Source organism: Pleurodeles waltl, chromosome 6 (assembly GCF_031143425.1).
Source record: "Pleurodeles waltl isolate 20211129_DDA chromosome 6, aPleWal1.hap1.20221129, whole genome shotgun sequence".
NCBI lineage: Eukaryota > Metazoa > Chordata > Amphibia > Caudata > Salamandridae > Pleurodeles > Pleurodeles waltl.
In genome coordinates, this window is record NC_090445.1 from 365699746 (window position 1) to 365716850 (window position 17105).

General features: G+C 43.7%; 1 protein-coding gene across 6 annotated transcripts in view; it reads left to right on the forward strand.

Moving 5' to 3' along the window:
• Window positions 1–5042: 5042 nt before the first annotated feature.
• The window catches only part of CHD8 (chromodomain helicase DNA binding protein 8), a 1013809-nt gene continuing 1001746 nt past the window's right edge, over window positions 5043–17105 (forward strand). For 5 of the 6 annotated variants that reach the window (XM_069238269.1, XM_069238274.1, XM_069238271.1 and 2 more), the window contains exon 1: window positions 5059–5219. The gene's annotated coding sequence lies outside the window, so the exon portion shown is untranslated. Of the gene's footprint in view, window positions 5220–17105 lie in introns of all 6 variants that reach the window. The other variant, XM_069238270.1, reaches the window with a different exon arrangement.

A 17105-nucleotide genomic window follows, 5' to 3' on the forward strand; every position in this document is an offset into this window, starting at 1 on the left:
CCGCTGGGCACCGCCATCTCTGAACTGCTCCGCTGGGCCCTTCCTGTCAAGCACCGCTCCACTGGGCCCTTCATCTCAAGCACCGCTGGCCCATTGGCAGGGCCGGATCTGTGTCGGGCAGGGCTTCACGAACAACTCTGGGCACCATGCCTCCTCCAGAACCAGTGGAGTCTGTACTCCACTTGATGGACTGTGGCTTTGTACTCCCCAGGATGGTACAGTGGGCAATCCACCCACTGTAGAGACTTGTGAGACTGTGGCTTTGCACTCCCCAGGATGGTACAGTGGGCAATCCACCCACTGTAGAGACTTGTGAGACTGTGGCTTTGCACTCCCCAGGATGGAACAGTGGGCAAACCACCCACTGTAGAGACTTGAGAGACTGTGGCTTTGCACTCCCCAGGATACATCAATGGGCATGGAGGCCCCTCGTGGATCTGGCGTCGTGGACTCAACTGGCTGAGGTGCCCCCCCTTCCCTTCCCCCTGAGGTGCCTGTAGTTTTACTATCTGATGCCCCTGCAGTGTTCTCTCCAATGGAATCGGGTCTCGTGTGTGGGCTTTGCCCATGTGTTTAGGCCCATTGGCCCACGAACAATGGCTGATAGCCAATATGGGCCGGACTTTTGACCTATGTATATATTGTTCATGATGTAATATATTTTATTTATATATTTCATATTTCACTTAACTTCAAATATGCTATAATATACTTCTATTTTAATGATCATTTTATTTTGTCTTTGCATTCTTCCGGGGGGCTTGGGGGGTGTCACTCTGAGTTGTTGCTCTGCATTGATGTGTGTGTTGTGGTGGGTGAGGGTGGGGGTGGGTGTGTGGCCTATGTGTGTCCCCGTAATTTTTTGCCTCCCCCCTCCCCTGTGTCGTAGGTGCAGTACTCACTGTAGTCGTCTGCGCCGGCGTTCGTGCTCCTGGTAGAGGAGCAGGAAGACAATGGCTGGGAGGATGTGTAGTTCACGTTCCATGCTGTCCAGATTCCTCGTGGAGTGTGTAGAGGTGAGCGTTTTCCGTTCGAAAAGTCTGTTTCCGCCGTGCTTTTATCGGCGGGGCAACCGCCCCGGAAAAGGTGGCGGATTGGTGGGTCGTGATAGTGTGGGCGGTACATTGTCGGCCGCCTGTCTGTTGGCGGTGACCACCGCGCTGTCTGTTTGTTCCGCCGTGGAGGTCGGAGTGTTAAAGTGCCGGTCTCTGTTGGCGGTTTCCGCCAGGGTCGGAATTCCATTTTTTGGAGCGCCAGCCTGTTGGCGGGTTGGCCGCCGCTTTATCACCGACCGCCAGGGTTGGAATGACCCCCATAATGTCTAATGCCATGTTAAAGCCAATAGGCAGCTAAAATGAATACAGAATGTAATGTGCTACTGGTAAACACTGAACAACTAATATGCGCAGTGGTGAAACACAAAGTCATTGGTCAAACACAATTAATGGCATAACAAGAGCCACATACTGGTTCCCCACCATGGATAGATTAGTAGAGGACACAGTGAGAGATTGTATTAAGTGTGCCATATGTGATAAGACTAACGTAACACGGAGAGCTCCTTTGTCCCCTATTAATGTCCCAATGAAACCGTGGGACAAATTAGGATTAGACATTTTAGGTCCCTTATCTCAATTGGGTGTCAAAGGAAGATTCATATTGGTTTTGGTGAACCACAACTCACACTGGACAATGACCACAATAGTGAATCAGGTAACTACACACAATGTAATGGACTTCCTAACAGAGGCATTCACGAGGGAGAGAATTCCCAGCACAATGGTGACTGACAATGGCGTACAGTTCACGTCGGAAGCCATGAAGGAGTTCTTAAAGAAGTGTGGTGTCCACCATTTTAGAACTGCATTGTACCACCCCCAAGCAAATGGCCTAGTTGAGAGAGCTAACAGAATGATTAAAGAATGTCTGCAGATGGCAACAGTATCCCATGAATCAGGGGAACTAGCCTTAAAACAAATGCTATGATCATATCATACCAAGCCGAACCTAGTTACAGGAATTTCACCATTACTCTCAATTAAAGGAAGACATCCGGGAACCAAGCTGAATCCTAACTGGTTGAAGGGAGGGGAACCTCACTGCATGCAGCGTGAGGAAGCTGCAGCATGTGTTCGGCAGAATCAAGAGAAATACAGGAGCTGGTATGATGACAGATTTTGTACTAAGAATAGACCATGGAGGGTTGGGCAATGGGTTAAGGTTAAGGTTCCCGAACCCACCAGGAGAGAACGCAGCAAATTCTCAAAACCTATGAGAATCATTATGGTGCAAAAGAATGTGGTAACAATGGCAGGGTATGGATCATGGACAGAATATCCTGCAGCGGGGAACCGTTCGGAAGGACAAGGCAAGAATTTGACATAGGAGTGGAAGGTTCGCTGGAACGTTGCAGCCAGAATAAGCGAACTAGGACCATAATGTGTCCATCGTGGCTCTTCGACTTCGTGTTCAGATATTAAGGAAGGGAGATATGTTATAATCCATGTATTGTATACATATATATATATCTATAGTTATAGCATATATTATAGTTATTTATCTTGATGTTGTTAGAAGTATGGTTTTCTATTAGTGTTATGTATTTTATATATTTAGTACTAGGTACTTATAAATGGTGACCTCCAGGTGGCTCCTCAGAATGTAAGTGTAATGGTATACCCAGGAGCTCACCTTAGAATGTTGATGTGAGGAGTTGTGAGAACCTGGAGCAGTGAGATGGTGCACAAGGAGTCTGCCAATTAAACAGATAAATTCCTGATTAAGCTTTTAATTTATAACAATTATGTAAACATATGGGAACCACAACTAACATCTTGGCCCTCTCCCTATTAATAGACGGGGTTAAAGATGCAAAGTTAGCCCTTTACCTTTGCTTTATTGACTTCAGGGCTGAATGTTCCACCTGTCCTCCTGAAGTTATTGATTCTTTTACATACAGACACCTGGGTACAGGTTAAGCTAGGCTTGGGGATATAAGGAGTCAAGATGTATTCCAACCTCTAAAGGAATGAAGCAGAGTTGCGTCCTGGTCCCTATTTTGTTTAACCTCTTTCTAGACGATTTAACAATAAACTTGATTTCTGTAATTGCCACACCAGAAGCTGGGCGGAACAGTCCTTTCTAACCTCCTCTATGTAGATGACCTGGTGTTAATAAGCCGCACACCGGTCAGTCACCAGCACCTCATTGATGCCACACATGCATACTTGATAGAAAATGGACTTCAACAATCAACTTCGAAAAAACTAAAACAATGTCAGTGAACAGCATGAAATGAAAAACATAAAGCTAGCATATTGCCACCCAATGTCTACAAGCGGAATATAAATATATAGGCATCATTATAGACAAAAAGGAGCATTCAAACTGCAGAAAGAGGCTCTGAAGTAAAAGGGGTATGCCCTAGCACAGACACTAAAAAACCTAAAGAAGAAATTGCTGGGCCACACTCTAAAACCACTGCTCCAGGTCATACAAGAGAAACTGATTCCAACAATAACTTACAGAAGTGAGTTGTTACGTGGAAGGGATGCATCGACTCAGGATGGGATCATGGTCGAGCCTACAGAATGATCTTCGGCCTCCCAAAATGCACTTCACCAGCCCAGATACGGCTGGAGTTCGGCCTTCAAAAACAATCTCTCGCTAGGAAAGACACTTAGATTAAATGCTGGGATTAAATTAAGAACGCCGAACCAAACATATTAAATACACATATAAGGCTGGAACCGACGACCAGGGGCAGCTCTCCTGCCAAGGCCTACCTCATGGAATCAATAAAGCAACTTGGGCTACAGGACCTCTGGGAGTCGTCTGCAGCCCACACCAGTCTCAAAAAGTTGGTAAACAAAACCACCAAAATACTGTTGCTAATTGATAAAGCAGCAGTGGCAGGCAGAGTCCAGGGTTGGTTTGTACTGCCCAGCTACGAAAAAGCGACAGCCCACCCCTATTTCCATACGGGGTTCTCCAACCTAATAAAAGAATAAATTCTGAGATACTGACTTGGCATATTACCTGCGCTCCCACACCAACCACTCTGGGAACGCCACCTTGCCATGACTGTCAGCTGTGTGGAAAGGGGAAAGAAAATATAGTGCAACTTATATGTATTTGCAAGGAGTTAATGGTAGAGAGAAGAGCATTGCTATGCCACTTTGTAACCAAAGAGGGATTTGTCCACGTAAACAGGCAGTACTGGCTTGCATTACCCCAGCAGACCTACAGCTGAACTGTTGCTTTGTGGGATTCCTTATGAAGGCAGAAAAAAAACTAGCTGCAACACCTGGTGGGGACATGCGCATGTCATTGTTAGTAAATGCTTTACATTTGTTCCTCTTTGGGGCGGTTTGGTTACTGCCTTGGCCATCGACCCCGTTACATGGCTAATTGCACTAATTGCACTTTTGCCTATATGTTTGACTTCAAGCTAACTTCTTTTTCCTTTTGTGTGTCTCTTCACGCTGATGCTCATGGCGGCCGAAGAGCTTTGAATCGGCTCACTTATGTTAAACTTTTTTACTTTTTTATTTTCAATTTATGTGGCAAGAGAAGTCCGGTTAAGAGTTTACGATGCTAATACCTCTAACGCCACCAAATGCGAGACCCGTTGCATTACAAATGGTAGTTTATGTAAACCTCAGTCTTTCACCCATGGGAAATATGTTCAACTGTGCTCAACCAGCAATGTATTTGGAAATAGACAACAACCATTTTAGAGAAAAATTGTTTAAATTGAGGTATAGTAAGAGAGAACTATAAAGAGAAGACCAAATTACCTATCTTTTTTTAAACAGGCATTTTTCCATGGCTACTATATCCCTTCCCCACCTGAAGGACCCCGTGCCCTACCCCCTTCCCCTCTCCCTTTCTGCTCTTCCTGGAAAGTAAAAGCGCAGCCTACCACGCTGGTTGTTACGTCAGCCCGCTCGCGCGCGCACCCTGTGACGACCAACCAATAGGCTTAAGAGAACAGTAGAAAATTGCGCTCCTATTGGCCAGGCTGGCCGCCATTCAGCATGGTGGCTCTTCGCTGCTAGGCTCCCGCGCTGATCCCGCCTATCTCTTCTAGCGCCGCTTCCTCGGCTCTCTCCGCTGCGGACACCGGGCGGCTCTTAAAGGGTGAGCGGGGCGCGCGCCTGTTCAGGGGGAGGGGAAGAGGCGTCCGTGATGTCATAAGAGGCGGACGACCAGCGCAGGTAAGACCCGCCCCGGGGTCCTAGGGGCCCGCACCATGCACCACAGGCGGGTGTGTGGAGTGGGTCGTTGTGTTTGTAGGGAGGGGGTTGCTGTGACGTCATGCGATCCATTTAAAGAGATCTGTCGTCCTATGAAAAAAGGGAGGGTTACGAAGGCAGAGTGGGAAGTGACAAGGAACATTCAGTCAATGAGGTAAACAATGAATATCAGGGTAGTGTGTGCTGGGGAGGGGTAAAGAAAAGTTAGCAGTGACGTCATTATGTGATTTGTTAGGTTACCACCAAGGGCAGTTATGAAAGCGGAAGGTAGCGAGGTAATAATTGCTGTGGGAAAATGCCATAAATACAGTGAAAAATGTGCACTGGAGAGATCCTTTAGCGAACAATGATGACATCATGAGGTCATGTTATTCCTGAGACAGTGATAAATTTGGTCAGGGTTCCTGTGACTGGTTGTAAACCAAGTCAGTGCAACTTATACCCCAGTTGATTAAAAGGGTTGTGGTTTTGTACAGCTGTGTGAGCACCTGTTAATCACGGTGGTGAACTCTACCTTTTGGACCCTTTCTCTAACGCCATAGTTCAGTTACTATTCTTCTCACAGTTTCGTTTATTTCTTCATCCCTTGGTTATGTTTCATTTTTTACAGTTTGCACTTAAAAGGTCGGGCATTTAGACTGTGTGATTTTGGCTCTGAATTTCAAAACATGAGGTGCCATATGCACGCAGTACTTTTAAAAAGCATTTGCACCGTTTTTTCAGGTTGAGGGTAAGCGTACATTATACATCTCTGTGGGCTTAAAGCCATCCCACTGCTATTGATTTGTTTGTTTCAGTGACCTTTACAGATCCTTTTCTGCTAGAGGTCAGTCCCAGCCTCTTTGTCCCTCCTCGTTCCTCCTGTGGAGCAGGGACCAAATACTGTATCATTCTGCTTTGTCTGTATCTGGTCTTGAGGTGACTATATATATATATATATTTTTTTTTTTTTGTGTGTGTTTTCCAGCTCCTATTACTGTTTACCTATGTTCAGCTTCAGTGCTGTAGCTGCTTACCTTTTTACATAGAATTCCTCCCACCTCGTCTTCATGCCATTTGTGTTAGTGCTGGCTATGCTGTGCTCTCAGCCACTTGAGCATGGCTTGGTGGCAGCGTTCTTTCCTCTAGCAGGCTCACTTGGCTCCCGTTTGCTCGCTGCATGGGCCTCGTGCTGCCCCACCTCCCTCCCATTAAACACAGAAAAAGTCTGCTTCCAGGGGACTTGCAATGCTACTGCTTGCTTGTTATTTCTCCTGTGCCCATTGGCAGGGTTAACCCAACGCCCTTCCCTTCTGATGCCTTTTTGGGGTGATGTGGCTTTGCCCCAGCTTTCTGGGAAATGCCTATGTGGTAGACATCCTTCATTCTACTTTGCTGAGAGACCATGCGGACGTCAGACGGTTTCAATTCCCTGTCTGCATAGTTCATGTGATCAGAAGCCCCTGCAATTAATGCATCGATGGTATGACTTCACCTCTGTAGGCCCTTTTCTGTTCCCACTGGCTGTACCGCCCCACCTCTTTCCTTGTTTGCAAGCATGCCCCTGTGCTTTGTCACTCTGTAGGAACCGCGTTAAGGCAACATGGAGGCAGAGCAGTCGGAGTCCGGCGACGCAGTTCAGGGACTTCAAGGGGCTGCTTTCACTGGCACTACGTGCCGCAGGGATCTCCTAGCTCTATTGGGAGAGCCTGCACCACAAGCTGGCTAACGAGGTGGGTCGGAGTTAATTGTCATACTATTTGGTCCTCGGCAGCCATGCTCTTGGGACATTGCAAGCAATAGGCATTGAGCCTGAATTCCTCAAATAGTTAAAAAGACAGGACGTCAAAGTGTTTCAGGGGATGATGCACATACAGAGAAGTTGTTCCTCTGCTCCAAGAGAGGTTCTTCTGACGATTTGCGATGCACTGGGAGCTCTCCAGGTTCCTTGGAGTCGGCACAGCAGCAGGACAGGCTAGTTACTCCACAAGGGTCAGGTGCAGCAGGCAGGCTGGAAGGTTTGGCACCAAGTTAGTTGTGCTCCTCGGGTCAGCAGTCTCCTTTTCCACTTCTTTTGCACCCAGTGGAGATCTGAGGTCCAGGTATGAGGGGGTCCCCTAAATACTTAATTTAGGTGCTTCAAGGGGAGTGAGGGATAGTAGCCAATGGGCTACTTATACTTGGGGGTCACTACGCCTGCTAGATTACCGATTCCTTTGGGGGAATGGGAAATACCCTGTCCTAGAATTACTAATTGAGTGTTCACCGCAGGCTGGTCCCCAAAGAGGTTGGTCCTTCCTCCAAGTGCAAAACCCCTCCTCCATAAGAAAATGTCCTACCTGTCCAGGTGCCAAATGGGTCCTGGGTCACGGGTTGGTATCTCCTCACCACTGAGGGAAGCCAGATTTGCATGCCAAAGGTGGTGGGCTCTTTGAAGCTCCCCTGCCTTGGAATGCAGATCATCCTGTTGGGAGGGGTGTGTAACACTCCTGACAGAGCAGGCTGTGTTCCTGACTACCCTAGAGCAAAGACTCTCACCCTTGGGGGACGGCAACTTGTCTTGGGAGACTGGTGGAAAACAGTCAGTACTCCAGCAGTTGATAGGTTCATGTATTGCTAAATCCATCACTGGAATCGGTGAGGGCCGCAATGTTTGATACCAAACATACCTATTTTCAGTGAGGCCATTGTGTAGCTGTGGAACACTTATTGACCAGTGTCCAGCACATGTACTTAAAATTACTTCCCTTGTTAATTTACTATGTTTAAGAATCAACAAAGACATAGTGGGGCATATCTGCTCATGCAGATAGGTCCTCACCTGACATATAATGCACCATGCCTTAGGTCGGAAAGGCCTGCTGTAGGGTTGATTTACAAATGTTGCAGGCAGTGTTTAAGGACATGGCACACAAGTGTGTACCATGTCAGGATTTCACTTTTTGGAGCACCTTGTCACACACTGCGGTGGCAGTCTGTATGAGTTTGGTGTTGTCACTTAGAGTGGCTCAAGTTATGCTACAGCTCTTGGGGAACCCTCTTTAGTACCTATACCAGAGATACCACTTACTAGGGACTTAGCTGTGCTAACAGCCTGGCCACTTGGTGATCAAGTGACCAGTAGTCTTGCGCTGGGGACCTGCTTAGCAGGACCCAAGAGAAGTTCACTCAAAGCTGCATAAAAAATCAGGCAAAAAGTGGGGGGCTTCTGCAACCAGAACCCAGTTTTCTACACACAGGCACCAAGAACTCTACACATGCACCTTCTTTGAGATGATCAGGCTAGATCAGTGTGTGTGGGTAGGGGGCATTGTAGCCTTCACTTTTGCATTGCTCCACTGCTCTTATCACTAGAATGGTGCACACCTAATTATCTGCCTACCTGTCAATTGTGTCTTTTTAATGTTCTGTCCCATAATTCCATGGTTAAGCTCCCTACATGACATTATTGTAGCTCGCCCAACTTAGGTAGTGTTTCATGAGACTTAACGCCTCCACTTTGCAGGGATCCTTGCATGGATAACTGACTGTTGACATCCTATGAAATACCACTGTAAGAACTCCCACCACCTCTTGTAACTACGCCACCCGCTTATACAACAACCAGGTTCAGCCTGAAATTTTCCCCCCTCTGCTTTCACGGAAGATGTCTGTCACATAAACTAGCACTCAAAGACAGGATTCTGCTCACGTAAAGCGCAAAAAGGCTAAGTAATTGGTGACTGCTGCATTTTAGAAATCCTCCAAAATGTTAGAAAAATCCACAAGGTCTTCAGAAGGGAGACCCTTAATAATAATTTAGAAACTGGCAGAGGAAGACAATGGGACACGACAAGAGGTAGGTTTTGTAGATGGTACTTCCCTGAAAGTATTGCAGCTAAAGGGCAGAGGGACCTGCTTTCTTTGACTTGTCTAGAAACTCAGGAGGGTTTGAATGTTGTTTAAGTGAATACCATACATTCTACTTCAGACGAATTAAGTGAATAAATGAATATGACCGTTTTGGTCCTTTTTTATGACAAATGGCCAGCTAAGTGCATTTAATTAGTAATTTCAATCCACAGAGTGGTCAGTTTGCTAGCGATTGCAACCAGTAACTAGATTTGCTTATGGAGCCTTAAATCATAGGCACTAATTTTCTACTAGATTTCAGACTGCTTACCTTTTTTTAATCTCTTGGTGTTGTGTTAATTACTTCTGCCCAGTGTGTCTTGTTGACGTGATCACTGGAAACATTGCAGACATTACAATCTCCTTTGCCTCTCTATTCTCTAATCTAGCCTCACTAGACCTGGTTCAGGTTATTAAAGGACCCACTCATACTAAAGGCCATACCATTGACTTAGTCTTTAGCAACCTTTCAAACTTATATCATCATATTCCTCTTCCTCTTATTTGGACATACCATTATTTATTGTCGCTGACTCTGCCTCGGGCCCCCCCCACCCCCCCATCACTATTTTACTAAGCCAACTTCCTGTCATTGGTCAAAATTATGCCCCAGAGATTGTCAGGATACTCTCCATGCCTCACTGGTTAGCCGCAATCAGTCTAGCTCAGGCCTCAGAGACAATGTTAACAACTGGATCTCTACTTCCTTAGACACTCTTCTTCCTATTAAGTCGGTGGTTAGAAGGATGGGCCACAAGGCAAATCCCTGGTTTACTCCTCATCTGCTCGTGCAAAAAAAGAGATGTAAGCACTTAGAAAGAAGGTGGAGAAAGGAGTATAGTATTATTTCCAAAATACAATATAGGGAGGCTATTAGAGCCTTTCATGCTTCGATTAAAACCGCTCAAGCTACTTTTTATAGTTCAAGAATAGAACAGGCTTCTAACTCTCATAAGGAAATCTTTACGATTATCAAAGAACTTGTTTCCACCCCTCCTAAGGACTGCCCTATAGAGGCCTCCACTATTCACAGTAACAACTTGGCAAGCTTCTTTCAAAAGAAGATTGTTGACATTTATTCTTCCTTTCCTTCCACTTCCGATCACAAAATAGATCAAAATCTTTATAAGGATTCCCAAATCTCTATGGCCTCTTTCGCTGTTTAAGCCAGTGACCGAGGCTCTTGATACCAAATACTTACATATGATAAAATCAGGCTCTCCCCTGGACCCCGCTCCACCACATATACTAGCACTAGCTTCAAATATTATTTCTTCCGTATTGGAAAACATTTTAAATCACTCCCTAACCTCCAGCTTCATACCTCAACCCCAAAAACATGCTGTTGTCAAACCCTTATTGAAAAGGCCCAACCTTGATCCCCTGGAGTTGAATAACTATAGACCCATTGCTCACCTCCCCATTTTATCTAAGATCATGGAAAAAAAACATGTCAACGGTCAGCTAACCTGTTTTCTTGAGGATTATGAACTTATGGATCCCTCTCAAATAGATTTCAGACCTCAACATAGTAGAGTCAGCCTTATTAGCGTCTATGGAATACGCCCGTCAAATATTGGACCATGGCAGACGTGCAGCTATCATCTTGTTAGATCTCAGTGCTGCCTTTGACGCTGTAGATCATAACATTCTCCTTCAAAGAATCACTGCTATAGGAATAAAAGGCACTGCACTATGCTGGTTCTCTTCGTTCTTAAAAGATAGAACCTTTCAAGATCTGGATCGTGTGTTCTACTCCAACACGCACCTTCTTACCCGTGCTGTCCCACAGGGCTCGTCCTTGGCTCCTACTCTTTTTAATATCTCTCTCTCTCCTTTAGCCAAAATTGTGGAGCCCAATGGCCTTTCTTTGATTTCATATGCCGACGACACTCAGTTAGTAGTGTCTTTCAAATTCTGGAAACATCGCTCAATCCAATCTTTCATCTTGCCTAGAGGACATAGCTAAATGGATGACCGAGTCTAAACTTAAACTTAATGATAACAAGTCTGAAGTAATGATCATTGGCAATCATATTCCTCCTAATCTTTTGACAACATTTCCTAATTGTTTCAATTATCTCCCACCCCTAAGGATAACATAAAGTGCTTAGGCTTCTGGCTAGATCCACATCTCACAATGGACACTCAATCCAAAAAGCTGGGTGCATCCTGCTTTGGCCTCTTAAGAACCCTCAGGGAAATTATTAACCTTTTACCTTTTCTGGCCAGAAGACTTCTCATCCAAGCATTAATATTGTCCCGCCTAGATTATGGCAACTCGTTCTTAGCTCTCCGAGCTATGTGGTCAGTAGACTGCAGGTTGTACAAAATGCTGCTGCACGTCTACTTAAAAATATTCCTAGATATACATCTGCCAAATCTGCTTTACTTTCCCTCCATTGGCTTCATATAAAGCATCGAGTCAATTTTAAGGCCATTTGCATGGCACACAAAGCCTAGCACAACAAGGGGCCCAAATTCCTTAGACAACGCATGTCCTTTTATGTTCCAACTAGGTCCCTCAGATCCTAAGAAATTGAAGACATTCCTATTCTCATTATAGGTAATTCCTTGGCATTAATATGAGATCTACCTACCTTGTAGTGCCGGGAAGCCTTTGGGTAGCCATGCGCTCTATAAATCAAAACTAAACTTTGCTGAAGTTGTTTCTGTTAAATTACATTGGATGAACTTCAAATGAAAACACTTATGTTCTATGCCAGTTGTTTTTCATATTTTTGAGTAGAAGACATCACAATTTGTTGTATATATTGAGTTACATTTAACTATTGCACTACATTTGAAAAGCGTTCTGTTTGCTGTGGATGGTGTCGCCTTGTATAGCTGTGTCTTATTGAGTCCGGATGTTGTACATTCTCAGTTTTGTTTCAGGGTATAACAGTAGGTGAGCCATTGGTCCTCACTAGGCAACCTGAAGCTTGACAGTTCGAGTAGAGTACGTAGGCCCAATAGCAATATGTTGCCTGTGTCAGAGCAGTAGATAAAATAGGTTAATACATTACCATCACTTTCGCACGTGGAAACGAGAAGAATCTTTGCCATTGCCCATATTTGTTCTTAATTGTTGGTGTTTACCTCATTAAAGAGGAAAATAAGTTGGAAAACACCAGCCTGTGAACCCCCATTTTGATGACGTTCCAGAATGAGGAAAGCGTTTTCTGTCAAAAACGTGTAGTAATTCAATAAACAAAATAGAAACAATGGTATATGGGGTGTGGGAAAACAGGTATTGCTAAAGGAAAGGATTAAAAAATATATAGTTTCAGGAGAAGGGAAGGAAGAGCTGGTTTGGGGCTAGGAGATGGATGAAGAGTGGAGGGTACAAGACCCAGGTTAGACAGAGGAAGAGGAACAGTGGAATTTGGGAGTTAATGCACCTTCGATGGTGATTTGTGATTTTGTAAACAAAGGCTGCGCTTTATTAAACATGAAGGCCATTTACAATTGATTAGATATACTGAAAATGCCCTTTATTTGGAAAACCTTTAGGCAATTAAGCTCCACCAAATTTTGTATGTCTTCAGAATTACATAATGCCCAGATCTGAATACAGGGGCTGAAGGATCTCTCCTTAGTTGCAGCAGAAGTCCTAGGCCTAAAGCAGTGGAACTAACCATGCAACACACATTGTGCGCCTGATCACTGCTTTTCCTACCCAGCTCCATAATGTGTAGGTCTCCTTGAGGGCCCCAGGCCTGTTTGGAATCTTTGACCACTAGATATTGGGATCTGTAACTAGTTAATCCTCTCTTTGCACCTACTTAATGGGTTGGGCAGGCTTGAGGACTGGGTGGGTATTTGCACCTCGCTCCTTCCCAGTGCAATATCTGCCTGGTATTCAGTAAATCCTTTTAAAAGTTCACAATGGGAATGCGTTTTTCACAGTTAAGACTGAGACGAGGCTGGTTAGGAATATGTATTGCAGTTGTACTTGGAGGTTTTTCCACATTTCATTTGAGCAGTGTACACAGGTGTGTAGATCACAGGAGAGTGCAGAAGATCGGGGATTCTATCTGTAGAGCAGTAGGGCTTGGCAGTGGGCTCAGTGGTTGAAGCATTACTTATTTTTGGAGGCAATGGAGATCACCTTTGTGGGGGCCTGCAAGAGGTAGCTTTAACAGTTAATATCAAGGAGCAAATTCTGATTAGAGGGCTATGGTTATGCAGGAGGTAGTCATGCCATTGGGGCACTGTTTGAGAAATTCCTGCCCGTTTCTCCGGGTCCATGGCTTACAGTAGTTTTCTCAACTTCTGAAGCCTGCTTGACCTCTAGGGTGCCTACCAAGAGGCTGAAGTCTCCTGTAAGTAAGATCATGCACAAGTGGGCTTGTGTTGACAGCGCCAGATCTGCAAAGTCCTCACAGATAACTGCTTGAGTGAATTATAATTATGGCTCCAGGTTTTAAGGTATTTTTTTTAAACATCTCCGTCTGTATTTATCCATTTTTAGCTTGGCCATTTTATCTGTATTCATCCATAATTATTTTTTGTTTGTGAATGAATGAATGAAGCAGCAGCTCATATATATCCACATTTATTTAACCAGTAAGTGTCCACTCATACTTTGTCTGTTGATTTGAGCACAAGTATTACCCAAATATAATAAAACTATGCCACAAGAAAATATATTTGCATAATAACTCTAACATATGTTAAGACGTGTAGTTATTTAAGGAAGTGAAATGTGTTTTTTGACTCTACATGCTCTGTCTGCAGAACTATTGGCTGGGAATTCCTAAACAACAAGGAAAGTCACTGAGAAGATGCTAAATTGTCTGTATGTTTCCATTTTTAAAACTAAATACAGACAAGACCATATTGTTTTCTGTCTGTTTATCTGTAAAAATTGGTAAAAAGCAGAAAACTGTGAGCCTTAATTATAATCCAGCCCTGGAACATGATGCTGCCTCATGATGGATGAGCCCCAGACCCTCAACTCTGACTTCTAGCCGGTTTTTCATAAATAATTTTAGCATAGATGGGAGCAGGCTATTGAAAGAATATGGGGCAAATCGGGTCTCAGTCACCCCTTGAACTTAGCATTCGTCTTCCCTAGCAGATCCCTATATTCCAAATGAGTGTGTTTGACTGGTAATCTGGGATTCATCTGATTAATCTTGATTGACTTAAAGGTGTAGTTAATAAGTCTTTGTTTGCTTAAGGCTATTAAAATGAGGGCTTGTCAGTGTTTGTTAGCACTAGACCTGAGTATCGTCTTCTGGCTTCAAATGTGAGGTAGAGGTCAACCCTGGTGGATGATGTAACATAGGGTCATTGGACTTGTGTGTTTTGTGGGAGAGTCTTGGCGCTCTGTTGGTTTGTGGTAATTATTGCCTTGTAAGCACTGCATGTCTTTGTGTGGTGGGAGTGGGTCCTGCTTGGGGAAATATGTTAGGAGCTAATAGCAGGCTCGGATCATAACTGTACGTGTTTGATGCAGGCTTATTGTATATTTCCTCATAAAATATTGGTTTCCTTGTGCAGCTAAACTCAGGCTTCTAGAGTTTTCACAGTCTTGTGCTTGATTGAAAACGTTTTAGGCTGTATGTTAGTGGCCTGAGTGTCGAAGAGCATATTTTTTTTTGTAGGCTGGAAAGCTGGGTGATTGATGTTCAGCCATTGAGAGTGGATAGAGAAGATGGCATGTTCTATTTGCATCTCACGTTTATATAAGTTTATGTTGTAAGGGAAAACTATTTTTCACCTGGGCAGGCTTGTAATTTTCTGTAGTTATTTCCACTTGAGATTATGTAATACAGATTTGGCTGGCAGGAGAAATCTATTTTCATGGCCGGCTTTGATAATTAACATTTATTTCTCAATTTTTTATTTTTTTTTGTACTAAAGGGACTCGTTGCAGAAAAAGCAATCCACAGACGATCCATAATCCGTGTTTTAAAAAAAAAAAAGTTTGTACAACTTGTCTTCTTATCTCAATACCCATAATTAGCTAGAATGTAATTATTTGTTGAAAGTATTTCTAGTTTTTGCTTGAGCAGCTTTTCCTGGCAATACAAAAGTGCACCTTTTCGGCCTCTCTTAAAAAATAAATAAATAAAATAAACTTGGGAAATTGTAACTTTCTCCAAAATATCTCAGGACTTTCAGTTATAATAGTAACTGAGTATCTGAGGCTACTTTCGGGAAAGTTGCACTTCACTCAAATATTCTGAGGTTGGAATTAGAATAGTAAATTTGCCTTTTCAACGTCCACAAAGCCCTCTGCTTCCCCAAGGGTGGATCTGAGGGCAGGAAACTCAAAACTGATTTGGGCATAAACTGAATAGAAAGAGCTCTGCTTAAGAACCCAATCAAAAGATAGAGTGGAATTTCATTGACTAATTAGTACACCTGGCCTGGATCTTGGTAGGGAGGCCGTCTGGTGGGTGGGGAATGTGGCCTTTAGTGCCAGAAGCTCCCTACAACCTTTTGTGTTTTTAGGAACCTTTACTGCCAAATTCTGAGCTAAAGTGAAACTTCACTTTTAGACCAGTGGTCTATATTTTTTTTAATGGCTTGCTTCCCTACTTTAAAATTATTTTATTGTGGCCCCTTAAAAATATTGCTATCGAAGGGACCAAAATGTGTAAAGGACTTCAGAAGGCATTAACATTTTTAGTGCTCATTCTTAGGTTCTCTGCTTCTAAATTATCATGCCCAGCTAGTCCCATGCAGTGTGTGACACCTCAACCAGTCCTGTTTTTTTTTTTTTTTTGCCAAATCACGTTGTATGCTGCAGTTAGCCCATCCGTAAAATTAATGTTACTTGTGAAGTACAAGTCCCAAAACTGAGTGTTTGTGCTTTTTTATTTTATTTTAAATTAACTGTTTATTGGCTGTCATAGATGAACAAATGTCAGAAGTATGACATACTAGCATCACAAAAATACATGGTCTCAAACTCCAATACTGGCCCATTCGATTTGAGGAAAACGTGTAAATTAGAGTTACTTCCACAGATTATTTGTGGAATTGGTACCACCAAAGTCCTCAATTATTATATTTATGAGGACATCCCCTAGCTATGAAAATTAATTCTTGTAGTCAGTGGTCAAAGTGCAAAAAAAAAAAAGGTGTGGGGACGGGGCTAGTGAGCGTTTGGGTAGGGTCAAAGTTGTGGCTAAAATCTAAATATTCTGTAAGTTATTTTGGTCTTTCACTGTCAGCTACATATAAAATAATGTACAGCTTAAATGAAAAATGCATTTTTAGGGTCGAGCCTGCGTTGCATGCGTTCGCAGGGTGACTCTTTTGTATTTATAAAAGGGCTCGAAGCCCTGTCAACTTCACATCAGTGTTTTTATTGGTTGGTGGGCTTCCCTGATAAAATCTGCTTGCTTTCATTAGTCGAAGGCACGCATATGGCATGCCTTTTCCGGTGGCTAGCCCTCCTCCAGCGCAGCGACCAAGTAAAGAAAACATGCGAGGCTCGCTGTTTTCCATCGGGCTAGTGGACTTTTTTTTCTCTAATTTACGAGCCCGATCTTGCTTGGCAGAAGTCGAGCGCTTTACGTACTTGATTTCACTTTTTCGGGTTATGTGCATAAATGCACTTTTGCCCGATAGGTGAAAAGTCGGGTTAGGAGTTTACAACGCGATCAGCTCTAACATGAGCAAAGGCGAGACCCGATGCATTGTAAATGCTTGTTTTAAAGTTGTTACTCAGTGTGAAATGCACTATAGCACAGTAGGAAACCTCTAATAGTGCACTACAGAGGTCTGCGTGTAACCAGAGAGCCACGTGGTCCAGTGGAGAGTAGGGACTTGTGTATTTTTAGTGCTATGAGGTCACAGCCTGTGACAGAAAGCAGTGTGAATATCTAAGTCATTATTTTAAACTTGCATTACACTCAGTATAAGAAAGACTGCTACAAAATATGCAAAAAGGTCTAGGGTAAAATTGTGCTTCTAAAATATAGATTTTAGTTTTATCTAGACTGTACTTAATGCAAT